The following is a 12,235-nucleotide window of genomic DNA, read 5'->3' on the forward strand; positions in this document are numbered from 1 at the left end:
TGAGGAAAAGTCTGATAGAAAATACAAAATAGGAAAGCGTAATTCCAAATATATCATTAATTGTAACAAATACAGAACAGTTACATTTATCTGTTAAACGAAACAGATTCTTAGGCTAGACTAAAAATAAATTTTTAAATGCAGCAATGTGCTGTTTACAAGAGACACACCTATAAAGTGTAAGGACAGAGAGAAGTTCAATATAATTTTCTAGACAAATATTAGTCAAACAAAAGCCAGTATAGCAATATCCTTATATTAGGGTTCTTGGCTGTGAGCAATAGAAGACTTTCTAGTTATTTAGGCAAAAGCATATTCATTAGAGGATATTAGCAGCTCATGGAATCTACAGTAGGCCAGAGAGTTAAGCTTGTATACCTAGCAGTCAGGAATAGCACTCAATTATATTTGGAAGCCATGACAACCCTGTACAGTTCAAGCCATTGAAATTCTGGACCAGATAGGAGAAAGTCTTCCACTGTTCTACTGCATAATTTCTAGAAAAATAGATATTTGGCTCCACTATTGTTTTACATCCCTCACTTTCTAAGTGAAGTCTAGTGGGCACATTTGATTATCAGAGCATGGGCCATAAAGGAGGCTGGGCAGGAGTGGAGGGAAAAACCCAGGATGCTACTTAGAAGGTGCTACTTGGGAGAACCCACGATGCTACTGGGTTAGAGAGAGCTCAGAAGGTTGATAATTCCTCCAGATAACGGAAGGCTGTTCAGAAGTGTCAGGAGATTCAGAAAACCTGATAATAAATAATCTATGAAAATGTAATCTAAAAACTCATGCTGAATAGCCATAAGACTTATATATTTATAATTTATTTTTAGTAATAAATATAAAATATTTGCAAGACATTAATAAAGGAAATTATAAAGTTTTATTGAAGGATGTCAAGGAAAATTCAAATAGAAAGATAAATGAGAAGATAAATGAGAAGGATGAATATCTTAAATTGTCCTTCAACTAACTTATAAATGTATTGAAATTTCAATGAAATTATTATGGGCTTTTTAATTAAACTTAAGAATCTGATTCAAAAAGTAGACTTAGAGGTCAAGAATAGCTAAGAAAATTTTGAAGAGATATAGGAGGAGTATCTTGTCCTACCAGGTATCAAACCTGTTCTACAGATACGACAATTTGGTATTATTTCCAGGAATGCACAAAATAAAGACCCCACTTGGTGTATAATAGAATTGTCATTCAAATCTGAAGGGAAGGGATGGATTTATTTAATTAGTAGTTCTCAAACAATTGGTCATCCCCATAGGGAAAAACAATTCCTAACTCATGCTGAAAACTCCAGATGAACTAATGGTACAATATGAAGAGCTAAATTTTAAAAGTTTTACAAGAAAATTTAAGAGACATCTTCATTGTGTTAGGGTAGGGAAAGATTTCTTAAATAATATGCAGAAGCACAAACCATAAAGGAAAAGATTGATGAATTTGAATACATAAAAATAGAAAGTTTTATATGATAAAAGAAACTATAAACAAGGTGAAAACACAAACCATAGACTGGGAAAATATTCTCCCAAGTAGTACCTTATACCTTTACTAACAAAAGATCAATATCCAGAATATGTAAGGAATTAACCTATACAAATCAATATGTAAAAAGATAAACAAGCCGATATAGAAATGAGCAAAGCAGTAGATAGGAAATTCACAGAAGATACCCAAATGGCCAATACGTAAAAAGATGCACAATCCTAATAGTAATTAGGGAAATGCAAAATTGACCTATGAGATACTCGTCTGTACCAATTTTAGCGATTAGACTGTTTAAAATTTTAAAAGACCAATAATGAGGAAAGTTGTGTAGAATCTAGAACTTTCCCATACCATTGGTATGATTGTAAAATGTTTTGATCACTTCAAAGAACAGATTAACAATATCATTCTGGCCTTGATGAAGTCACAGGGACTGGATTTACCTCTGGCCTGAAATGACTGAAAACAAGAAACAAAATGTAGGAAACCATAAGGCACACAGACATTAGGCAGCACAAGACCAAGACCATGATCTCTGAGAGACAGAAAACAAAGAAGGCAAGTCTTACAATCACTCCAGCTGACTACCTTGAGAACTTACATATCCCACTCATGCACAGTCCAGCGCACTCCTGAGTTGTGTCAAAGAGATGGAGTTGGGAGTCTACGGAGAGCAAGAGGGCTACAGTTGACAGGAAATAGCATAGGAGGGGAAAGCTACAAAGAGCAAGAGAGCTTGAGGGATGTGGAGAGGTTTCCCCTTGAGTCTTCAGCTGAAGGTGCTCAGTGCATTTACTTAAGGAAACTACTCAAGTACTTCCATTGGAGAAAACAATGGAAATAATTAGTGGGTGCAATCTCTGGAACTCACACAAGACAGAGAATGGTTTGTGTCACCAGCCGAGTGGGAAAATCTCGTAATTCACAGGGTATCAGGGAGAGTAATCAGAAGTAATCAATGGTGGGAAAACATTAGCCCTGGACTAAAGACTGCTCTGGTTCCATCTAATAAAGCTTAAAAGTGAGTCTCAAAAGGATAAAATGTTTCCAAGTACCTTAATTGCATCCCAGGACAGAGCTCAAGAATATTTATGGGAAGTAAAAATATCTACTGAAGTCACGGTTGTGAACAGCCAGCAGCTCCACTGGTAGGCATCTAATTCTTGCATGCACACATGGAACTGTGCACTGATTTATTGCAGTAATTGTGAAAAATCAGAAGGAACTCAAGGGTCTATCAATAGAGGGATGCATAATTAAACTGAAGTGTATTCATACAATGAGATATTATACCTCGTTAACAATGAACTGAATCTATATAAGTCAACATACTCAAATCTCAGAACACACTGTTGAGTTAAAAAAAAACAAGTTAAAAGGATATGTGCAGATGATACTATTTATGTATATTTATAAAATACTTTAAAACAATCACATAAATTGTTTATGGATACACACGTATGTTAGAAAATACACAAACATATGCATTACTTATAATAGCTAAAATGTGTAAGTGCCTGTTGAACGCTAATTTGAAATGTGGTAGTGTTGAGAGAGGGGCATTTAAGAGGCAATTGGGTCATGAGGGCTCTACCCTAATGAGTGGATTACCATGAATTAATGGGTTAATGTAATAATGGGTTATCATGGGAGTGAGACTGGTAGCTTTATAAGAAGGGGGAGAGTAACCCAAGCTAGCATGCCCAGCCCCTCACCATGTGATACACTGCACTGCCTTGGTACTCTGCAGAGAGTCCCCATCAGCAAGAAGGTGCTCACCAGATGCACCTCCTCAATCTTGGATTTTCCAGCCTCCAGACTGTAAGAAATAAATTTTGTTTCTTATAAATTATCTAGTTTCAGGTATTATTTTATAAGCAACAGAAAATGAACTAAGATAGTGTCTCTATGTGCCAAGTGTTATTTAAGGGACTTAAATGCATTATCTCATGGAATCCTCCCAACTTTATTTTACAGATGCTGAAACTGAGGCACAGAGCCAGTAAGTAGAGGAGCTGGGATTCAAACATTTATTTCTGGCCCCAGAGTCCTGTTATCAGACTCTATTAAACTCATATATTAGAACGTTACCTACCCACTTTAGGACTAAATTAGGGGATTACTTCTGGATATAGGGTGAGGGCAGCCTAGGGATAGAGGTAGCTGTAATTTTTATTCCTTTCAGAAACAAAATCACAGAGCAAATCTGCCAATGGATTAATATTGGTTAAATCTGGGTGGTGAATTCTTAAGTATAACTTGATTTTCTATTCTTTTTATTATGTTTAAATTATTTTACATTGAAATTTGTTAATTTAAAAAATCTTTACAGAGGAGGTGTGAAATTATGTATCTTGGCCACAGAAGCCTCCTGGGGGAAACAAAAAACAGCAGACCTGACTCCTGTCTCCTTCTAAATTAAAGATTTCTCTGGTGGATTGCGGGTGTTCATATTAAGGGCAACTTGAAGGACACTAGTAAGACCCTTCTGTTTATGTCTCCAACCTCATTCCTGGAGAATATGTCAGAAATGCGGGAAGAATGGGGTGGAAGAGTCAGAACCAATGCCCCAAACTTGGTGTACCTATCAAGAGAGATGCAAGAGGACCATTTTCGTGGCCACAGCTGTGGCCATCACCTTGGAGAGAAAGGTCCTTTCTTCCTTCTCCCAATACCCCTGGAGGAACTGCTTCTGGACCAGCCATGGTAGTTCCCCACCACTCCTCACAGCCATGGACACTGCCATTTTCTACAAGGGCACTGTGAGGCCAGGGCAGCAGCTGGGAAGGCTTGCTGGTGACGAGGCTGCATTCTCTGGGGCACTCTCTGCATGGATGGCCTTTAGGCTAAGTCCATAGGGTTTAAGGCTTATTATAGGAAGTAGGGACCCCAGTGAAGCGAGAAGGACATTTTCACATTAGCTAAGCTGAGCCCTTTAAATCATTTTTTTTTAGGTGACCTGATTTTGCAGCTCCAGCTGATGAGGTGGGATGTCTTGCTTCTATGTATGGTCAGGGGAGTCTGTGAGGTAGCGATGCATGCTAAGGGTCAAATATTGCCCCTGGAAGTTAGACCGAGATCTGAACAGAGTAATTCTGCCCCAGACAACGTCTGCGGATGAAGACCTGTCTGACAGTTCACTTGATAACTATTTATTGAGCCTTTACTATGTGTACTTTTGTATTGATTCTCTAAATTTCTCAGTTCCTAGGGGGCAAGAATGGTTGGGGAAGGGTGAAAGCCAGAAGAGGGAAGTAGGTGATGCCTTACAAACAGCTATGCTTGATATGCTAAAGGGCTTAAGCCTGGTGGTTATGGAGAATTGGCCTCACTATTTTCACCTGATATATGGTGACTGCTGCCGGAGAGGTCACAGGTGGAGGCAAAGGTCTAACAGATTAAGGGGAAGAGAACTAGGAGCAGCAGCCTCTTTGCCACTTTTTAGACCATGCCATGATGGCACTGTGGCTGCCATTTTGTGGCATTTAGTCAGGAAATGTCCATGGAGAAATTTCCCACAGTGGGGAGGCTGTTGGACAGATGACTTTCAAGGTGGCAGTCAGCATTATACAGCACCTACCAATTGCAGGCCCCATGCTCATATATGAGCAACACTTGGATCCTTTCAGGCAAAAATCTCACTATCTAGTGGAGCTGCCACAATCTAGCTAGCCAGCTCAGTGCCTTCTAGTTCTAAGATTCTGTGATAGGGGTGGCTCTAGCTGAGTCTCAAGAAGTTACAAACTATTACCAGTTGAGAGAGAGAAAGCAGGAAAATCATGCTCTGATTTGTCTATCCTGCAAGAAAGCACTCTTGGGTGAGTGTGGAAACCTATGTATAAATATTGACTCAAGGTGGGGAAGAGGGTGTTGAGGCAGTCTTGCAGGAGCTTGTTCCTTGGGATTCCTGCCTGTGTCTGCCAAGATTTGGAGCCTAAAAGTGGTTTAACTATGTGAATTTCTTTATAAGCATTTTTTCTTTGACTGAAGAAGGGGAGCAGGCCATAAATAAGGCCTGGGTTTCAACAGATAAGGACATGGGAGAAGGAGGGATAATACTTGGCTTCCCATCTGGCCACTTTGTAATGGGCACTCCTAGTGGTGACTATGGGAGGCATTCTCCTCAGAAATGTTCTGGAAGTTGAGGCACAGGGTGTGCCACTTTGGCATCTTAGAGGTTTTGTGTTCCAGGTGGCACAGCATTTTTCTGGAAGAGTAAAGATGGTAGCTAGGGCAGAAAACCGGTGGGAGAAGGTGGGAGCACTGAGCAGGAAGAGGCTGATCTTGAACACAAGGAGGCCCCTCCACCCTACCCCGCCAGGCACCCACAAACGCCCTGTGTGGGGCAGGAGGTCTTCAGAGGGGGCTGCGGTCCTGGGGTTAAGCTGAAGGCTGCTGTGGAGTGTGCACGCTTCTCCTGTTTCCCCATGTGTCTCCACAGGGTGGATGGCCCAGGTCTGCATGAAGAACAATTCTGTGGCAAAAGAATAACAGGTGTCCAGAGAGAATCTAGGTTTTTCCTCTTTGCCAAACTGGAATAAAGGGCATCTCCAGAATCGCCTTCCACTGAAGAGTTACATTCTATGACAGGGTCTACTCTGAGCTTGAAGAATCTAGAGATCTGAGATACCCTCTTCTAAGACTGTTTGCCATTTTTCTGGCCAAAGTTATCCAGAAGCACAGCAAACAAACTTTGGAGCCAAAGGAACCTGACTTCAAATCCCAGCAACATCTTTTCCTAGCTGTGTGGCTTTGGGCAAAGCTTTTACCTTATCTGACCCTCAGTTTCCTCATCCAAAAAGTGGGGATGTCCTGATCACAGTGCTGAGGTAAGGATCAAATGAGATGATGTATGTAGAATATGCACTCCAGGGGCTGGCACACAGTAAGTGCTTAATAAGTGCTGATTCCCTTTCTGTTCCTTTCACTTAGTTAGAGAAAAACAATCACATCCGCTAAAGGCAGGACTGGAATAGAACTTACACCCTATGTTCTTGGTCAGGCATGGGCCCCAGATTTCAGGCTCCCCTGATGTAGGTCAGCAGCTGGGCCTGACCCCATACCCCCTACCCCCAGCTGCACAATGCCCAGGCATCTTCTGGAGCCTTGGAGCCCTTTGATTTCCCTTGGATTCCCAAATGGCTGTTTTCAGACAGGCCTCCTCCCAGCCAGCTGCCCCCAGGGCTGGTAGTGGTGAAGCCTGCATTTGTCAAGTGACAGCTTTAATGAAAAACGAGGCGCAGACTCACATGCATTAGGAAGTAGCTGAGCTTTCTCAGCCACATCACACTACAAAAACCAGTTCTGTGCAGCCAAGCTCGCTGAGATTGATTTCCTTGAACCCTTTACCTCACTCTGATATTTTCTCTCAGAAAGTCAATACTGTGGGTATTGCCGTCTAAACAGGACTGTCTCCTGTCCACATATTGTTGGATGGGAGTCTGGAAAATTTTTCCCAACCAGTCATTTATTTGTTCATCAGAAGCCAGCTTCTTTGTTGCTTTGATGCAAGAAAGACTACGCTTGGTGAGCCAGCCGGCCTTGCATGCAGCTGACAACAAGATGTATACAGATCCCAGCAGGAGATCAACTTTGGGCCCCAAGTTGAAACAACGGGAAAGTCAAATCTTCATGCATTACTCTCCTATAGTACTTAAGGTGGCTTGAGAGGCAGACAAAGTGTTCAGGTGTAGCTTGAGGGATGCTGGAGTGGGGCAAGGTAATTTTACACCTTCCTGGAGGCTGCACAGGTGTGGATTTGAAGCCAGCTTGGATTTTCTTAACTTTGCCTTTGGTCACCCAGAGGAGTCAGATCCTGAGAAAACAAGTCATGTTAACCCATGGGAAGTCAAGTATAGACCAACTATGCTTTATTAGTTTGTTATTGGAGGTCCAGGACCAGTGATGGGGGTAGGTGTGTTCAGAAGGTAAATTACAAATCAGAAGGATGCTTAGTGAGTGCAAAGTTAGGGCAAAGAGCAAAGAGAGCAGGATCTTCTTGTGAAATTGTTTGTCCTTCCTTCTTTCATCCCTCCATCCCTTCTTCCTTTCTTTCTTCCTTCCCTCCTCTCTCCGTTCAGAAATTAATGAGCCTTTTTATCATGTGCCTGGTCCTTGCCGGCTCTGGAAATATGCAGATCCCTGGAAGTTTGCATACAATCTAATGGGGAGCCAGATAAGTCAACAGAGAATACAGAGCACAGGTGTTAGCAGTTGTGCCTTCACTTGTAAAGCAGGTGGGCTGAGAGGGCTACAGTGAGGTCTCACTGAGACAACGTCCATCAGGTTAGCGACAGCACAGTGCATGGCTCATAGCACTCAATAAGTGTTGGCTACTGTTATTTTTATTCCTCATCTCCTTAGTGCTGGTGAACACACAGCAGAGAAGAGGTGAATGCTCTAGGAAGTCAGTGAAGGCTTCCCATCCAGGAGCATGGGAGGATTAGTGGGCCTTCCCTGAGTGGAGAAGGGGCATGAGGGTCCCAGCCAGGAGGCCAGATGCTTGATACTGTGTTCAGTGAATGACAAGGGACGTTGAGGTAGAGGAGGGAAAGGGGTACAGGACAGGAATAAGATAATACAGGGTCAGATTATAAAGTGATAGCCTGGATGCTGAGGGAACAATGGAGGCTTTTAAACCATGAAAGCACGACTGGATTTTTGGAAAGCTAGCAGTGATGATAGCACAGAACATGGATTAGATAAATTGTGAAAAGTCTCATTCAGGGCCCTTTTGATATGGCAATGTGTGAGAAGAGGAGGACCTACTCCAAGGTTGCATTATGAAGATGGAAAAGAGACAGTAGATTGGTGAGATAACTGAAGAAGTAGAATTGGAGGAAAGTGATTAGTGGTTGAATTCTGGAGGGGAAGAAAAAAGGAATGGTTGAGTATATTCTTAGGGTATTTGGATGCATGATGGTCTCACTAGGCCAAGCTAGGCAGTGAGAGAGGAGGAAAAAGCATAGGAGGAGAGGGTGGTTTCAGTTGGGACAAGGGTACAGGTGCTTGTGGGACATCCAGGTGGAGATGGGTGAGGATTGGAGACACTACCTGGGGGCTTGTCAGTACGGGCTACTGGAAGTCCTGGTCACTTAAGGAAATGTACAGAGAAGGTGGACGGCAGACAAACAATTGGGTTGTTCAAGAAGAAGAGAATCTTGGCTAGGAGTCTAAGGAAGGATTGATGCAGAGAGGGAGGGAAGGGGGACAAGAGGACAAGTGTGATCGCCTGTACCCAGGAGCACAAAGGGGCAAGTGGAATGAGAACTAAAAAGAGTTGACATTTGGTGTCTGGGGTGCTTTCAGACAAGCTCTCTTCCTGGATAGATATGAACAAGTACTAGTGACTCATCCAACTTTACTTTTCTAAAATTCCTTATTAGTCAACAGAAGTTTTGTTGACTACAATATAGCTCCTTTGCTTGGCCCAATAGGTATTTCAACAAAGATTGAACAGTGAGATCTTACTATTTCCAGCCTGACAGCTTATCTTCCTTCAGGCCCATTATTAAGATTTCAGAAGCTCCTCCATCCGTCGAGGAACACACTGATATCCCTTTAGGTGGATGGTTTCCATGGAAACTAATCTCTTTGATTTCTTAATCATTTCTCTCTGTGCTAATGTCAGCAAGTGACCAGTTCTCACCCCATCTCCTCACTCTGGCTCTGATCCATATGGATTAGGATGTGGGTATTGGGGGACCTGGCCATCCCTGACTGTGAAGTTGGCCATCTCTTCTATACTATGTGTGGTTTTGCAGGGTAGAGAGAAAACAGTCTCTATCTAGACATCATCTAAGAGGGCAGTGCAGTTTGGTTTTAAATCCTTGCCATCCCACCTTTGGCCCATGGTATGTTTGGCAAGTTATGTAACTGCTCTAAACCACCATGTCTTCATCTATGAAGTGGAGATAAATCCTAAATCATAGGGCTACTGGGGGGATTAAATGAGGTGAAATATTAAAAGTAGGGCAACAATAGCTTGCAATTGCTGGTATTGTCATCATTACTGTTCTAGGAATGGTTAACTTTTGAAGGAGGCAGTTGATCTCGTTCCCAGTGTCTTCCTGAGGTGCCCTGTTCTGTGACTTATTAAGGCTTTTACTTTGCAATAGGGAGGAGGGAGGGAAATCCACATACATTTGCATGGGGCTGTGATTATAAATACTATAAGGGATAATAAGCCTTGGACAGGTTTTTAAAGTGAACGTGTAGCCTGGGCTCCAGTTTCCTGCTCTGGAAGAAGTGTCACAGTTTCCTGTAGGCTGCACCTTCCCCTCTGCCCCACCCAGGGACCTAGAGATTAGGCATCCTCCCTTCTCCCCACTTCTCCCTCTCCCTCCTTCCATCCCTCCTTCCTCTTTTCCCTTTCTCCTATACCCTCTCCCTTTCACGTATCTGTTATAGAGAATGTAGGCAAATCACTGGCCCATTGTGCATGTTCAGTTGAGAAACATTGCATTTTTTTTAACTGTTTCTTTTTGAGACTGAACTGATTGACCATACTTCTTTGGTGAATTCTTTGGTCTTGTCTTTTGCCCAATTTACTTGCTATTTAGGATGTTAGTTTTTTCTTGGTAATCGTTTTGTAGCTGTTTTAGTAAGAATATTTTCTGGCATATTTTTCAAAAATTTTCCATTTGCTTTTAAATGGGCAATATAAACATGTACAAAATGCAAAACGTTCAAAAGGCTTCATAGTGAAACAAAAGGCTGTCTCCATCCCCTGGCCCCATCACCCATTGTCCCTCTCCAGAGGCTGCTACAGGCACACCTCAGAGATATTACAGATTTGCTTCCCAACACCGCAATAAAGTGAATGTCATCATAAAGGAAGTCACATGAATTTTGTAGTTTCCTAGTGCATGTAAAAGTTATGTTTACACTATACTGTAGTCTATCAAGTGTGCAATAACATTATATCTAAAAAATGTACACACATTAATTAAGAAATACTTTATTACTAAAATATGCTAATGATCATCTGAGCCTTTGGCAAGTCATAATCTCTTTTGTTGGCAGAGGGTTTTGCCTTGACATTGATGGCTACTGACTGATCAGGTTGGTGGTTGCTGAAGTTTGGGGTGTCTGTGACAATTTCTGTGACAATCTTAAAATAAGATAACACTGGCCAGGCGCGGTGGCTTACGCCGTAATCCCAGCACTTTGGGAGGCCGAGGCAGGTGGATTGCCTGAGGTTGAGAGTTCGAGACCAACTGGCCAGCATGGTGAAACCCTGTCTCTACTAAAAACACAAAAATTAGCCGGGCACGGTGGTTGGCGCCTCTAATCTGAGCTACTTGGGAAGTTTGAACCATGGAGGCAGAGGTTGCAGTGAGCCAAGATTGCACCATTTCACTCCAGCCTGGGCAACAAGAGTGAGACTCCGTCTTAAAAAAAAAAAAAAAAAAAAGAGATAACATGAATGTTTGTTACATCAATTGGCTCTTCCTTTATGAAAAAGCTCTCTGTAGCACGCAATGCTGTTTGACAGCATTTTACCCAAAGTAGAACTTTCAAAATTAGACTCATTCCTCTCAACCCCTGCTGCAGCTTTATCAACTAAATCCTTTGCTGTGATTTCAGCAATGTTCACAGCATCTTCACCAAGAATAGGTTCCATCTCAACAAACCACTTTCTTTGCTCATTCATTTATTCATAAGAAGAAACTCCTCATTCATTTAAGTTGTATCATGAGAATGTAGCAATTCAGTCACATCTTTGGGCTCCACTTTTAATTCTAGTTTTCTTGCTATTTCTACCACATGTGCAGTTATTACCACCACTGAAGTCTTGAACCCTTCAAAGTCATTCATGAGGGCTGGAATAAACTTTTTCAAAACTTCTGTTAATGTTGATATTTTGGTCTCCTCCCTTGAATTATGAATGTTCTTAATGACATTTATAGCATTAATTAATCTATCTATGGCAGCTATATAGCCTTACAAAATATGTTTCTTAAATAATAAGACTTGAAAGTAGAAATTACTCATTGACCCATGGATTGTAGAATGGATATCATGTTAGCAGACATGAAAACAACATTGCTCTCCTTGCACATCTCCATCAGAGCTCTTGGGTGACCAGGTGCTTTGTCAATGAGCAGTAATATTTTGAAAGAAATCTTTTTTTGTAGGCAGTAGGTCTCAACAGTGGGCTAAAAATATTCAGTCAACCATGCTGTAAACAGCTGTGCTGTCAGCCAGGCTTTGTTCTTCCATTTACAGAGCACAGACAGAGCAGGTTCAGCCTGATTCTAAAGGGCCCTGGGATTTTCAGGATGGTAAATGAGCATTGGCTTCAACTTACAGTCACCAGCTGCATACTCCTAACAAGAAAGGCAGCCTGTCCTTTGAAGCTTTAAAACTAGGCATTGAGTTCTCCTTCTAGCTATGAATGTCATCCTAGATGGCATCTTCTTCCAATATAAGGCTATTTAATCTACATTGAAAATTTGCTGTTTAGTGTAGCCACCTTCATCAATGATATTGGCTAGATTTTCTAGATAACTTTCTGTAGCTTCTACATCAGCACTTGCTGTTTCACCTTGTACTTTTATGAAACAGCTTCTTTCCTTAAACCTCACAGGTTAACCTCTGGTAACTTCCAACTTTTCTTCTGCAGTTTCCTTACCTATCTCAGCCTCCACAGAATTGAAGAGAGTTAGTGCTTTACTCTGGATTAGGCTTTGACTTGAGGGAATATTGTGGCTAGTTTTATCTA

Source organism: Papio anubis, chromosome 7 (assembly GCF_008728515.1).
Source record: "Papio anubis isolate 15944 chromosome 7, Panubis1.0, whole genome shotgun sequence".
Lineage (NCBI taxonomy): Eukaryota > Metazoa > Chordata > Mammalia > Primates > Cercopithecidae > Papio > Papio anubis.